At 39.3% G+C, this 2483-nt stretch overlaps 1 long non-coding RNA gene across 1 annotated transcript; it reads right to left on the bottom strand.

The window, feature by feature from the left end:
* Positions 1 to 547: 547 nt before the first annotated feature.
* Positions 548 to 2282, bottom strand: LOC144255968 (uncharacterized). The gene is made up of 3 exons (XR_013344018.1): positions 2194 to 2282; positions 1433 to 1495; positions 548 to 627 (listed from the first exon to the last, which is right to left on the bottom strand). It is a non-coding gene; the product is annotated as an uncharacterized LOC144255968 (long non-coding RNA).
* Positions 2283 to 2483: the final 201 nt, after the last annotated feature.

Genomic DNA, 2483 nt, shown 5'->3' with positions numbered 1-2483 from the left:
AACATTGTCTAAAGGATTTTCACTAATAATAGTATTGATAACAAAATTTTGTCGTTTTAATATATCCCACAATTTACCTTTTGGGAAATGATATAAAGTAGTTCCTGTATATTCAGCTAAAGCTATCTGTAAACTTTCAGTCATTTGTATTAAATATTCCCACTGTTCCTTTGCCAATGGAATAACTATTTGATGAGCATCATAGCCAGTCAAAGTCATGCACCTTTGTCTTCCTTGTTCAATTAACAAAGCAATTTGATCGGCATAAGACATTATATTTTTAGAAAATCTATGTTTGGTATAGATCCATTCCAATGGAAGATCATTTTGTCCTAACATAGCAGTAGGGTATTGAAAAGTATTTAAAATATAAAGAGAAATGGGAAAAAAAATAATAGTGAAAAGGAGAGGAAGAAGATTGTCCCATTACCCTGTAATCTGTAAGAAGTATACTCACCCTTCCTGACAATCCTGCAGGGTCCCTGTTCGGGCGCCAATTGTGAACGTCTACTGCGTTCGGGTCCCTGGGTAAGGGTCGCGAAGAAATCAGGACACAGGGGATGCAGAGCAAAGGCAGCAAATGCAACTGCATGCTGATGTTTATTTCTTAGCTTCTTTTATACACTTCTAGACATAAGGCAAACAATTCTTTTACATCACTTTATCCACATTGTCCTAATAACATGCTTCAGCAAGTATATTAAACTAAAGTCTGATCGTTCTTATTTATTTGCTCAGTAAAGCCAAGAGTTCTTTTATATAGTTCATCTAATCATCTAAGGCTGCATGTGTTTCTTTACTATGTACTGTTCCCAGGCTAAGCATGCCAAGAGCCTCTCCCTGTTGGCCCAGGTATGCAGAGCTTGTGACTTAAGACAAGGGGAAAAGAACATTTTCTCCTTCTAGCTTGGGCCTGCCCAAGCTGACCTTTGTCTTAGCCACTGCTCTTGCATAACCTTGGGCTTTAGGGGGCTTCAACAGGCATACTAAACCTTAACACCACTCAAGTCATAGTCACTAATCCAGTAAGAGTTCATCTCTTGTTTATATAAATTTCAAATCAGGTATTCTTGATTGATCAGCAACTCTCCTCAATGGGTGATCAGCACCCAGGCTCTTTTCAACTTATGACTCGGACATCATCAAATATGACTGTCAAGGTCACTGACAAGTGGGAAAATCACAGAGGATTCTACTATGTAGCAAATGTTTAATGGGCCAGGCCTGGAGGGATCTCATATAGCTTCTGCCCCAAATCCACTGGTCTGGAGTCGATTACATGGGTATATGAATTCAGCAAATCTAGCTGGGTATTCAGAAAAAAAGAAATAGTTTGGGTGGCCAGCCAGCCAGTCTCTGCCATACTCAGATAAAGGAGAGAAAGGCAGCATTACAATTAATAGGATCCTGTCAAAGAGGAAGGTTCACTCACCCAGAGGCACTCCAGCTGTGGATGCTCCCTAATTCAGCCCGCCTTGTCATTGCACTGATCATCCTGTAGGTGGGGAGCAAAGAGGGAGGCAGGACTGTGAGCCAGGCAGAGCCCAGGGACCAGCTAAGGATTACAAGCTTTTCCAGAGTATACTTGAGGGAGCTGTGCTCTTTTTCTGAACTAAAACCACCCGTCTAAAAATACCACATCAAGGAGTGCAGTCAAGTCCTGCAGCTGTAAAAGGAGATGAATGTTTTCTCCATCTAATATCTTTTGGATGAACCCATTCAAAATATCCTGGATGGAGGAGTTCCTGTTTCTAATGCACATTTTTTTTTTTTTTTTTTTTTGCTTTGGATGCATTTTTAGAATTCCGCTACAATGTTTGGAAATGTTAATTGAGAAAGGCTACTGCTGGTCTTCTTTTTAACACTTTTAGGGTCAATCCTCAAGGATGACATAGCCCATAGCCGTATGAGAGGTTTTTAATGGTCTGAGAGACTAAGAACTGTTGACTTTGGGGAAAATGAAGACAGAGTGGGAATAAACACACACACACGTGCACACACACACACAATCTGAAAGTAGCTTGATCAGTGTCTCAATTACCCCTCTCTCCCTGCTCAGGAGATGTTTCCTTCATTTGCCTTGAAAAATGATTTAACATCTAGAAGTCTGATACCTAAAAGCATGCAAACCACAGAATGATGCTAAAAGATTTTCTTTTTCAAAGAATCAACCATTTAAAAAGAGAGCCATACCACTGAAATATTTGAGGGATGAGTCAATGTCGTGCACAGGATGATGGGGTGATCCGCAGTCCAGGTCAGCAGGGTTAGCAGGATCCTAGATATATCTGTGGTGATGTCACAGTAATCTTGTTGGTTATTCATAAGCCTTCATTTTTTTTATTTTTTAGATTTTTTGTTGTTCATTATTTGCAGCTGTTCACACTTGAGAAAGGAATAATAACTAGTTTGAAGTATTTATTTACAGTCATGTAAAAACATTACATAAAAACATCTTTGTAAAATCGTAGTGTTGTTTTGAA

Source organism: Urocitellus parryii, chromosome 7 (assembly GCF_045843805.1).
Source record: "Urocitellus parryii isolate mUroPar1 chromosome 7, mUroPar1.hap1, whole genome shotgun sequence".
NCBI lineage: Eukaryota > Metazoa > Chordata > Mammalia > Rodentia > Sciuridae > Urocitellus > Urocitellus parryii.
Note: the sequence above shows the minus strand (reverse complement) of the source record. Positions and strands in the feature narration are given on the sequence as shown.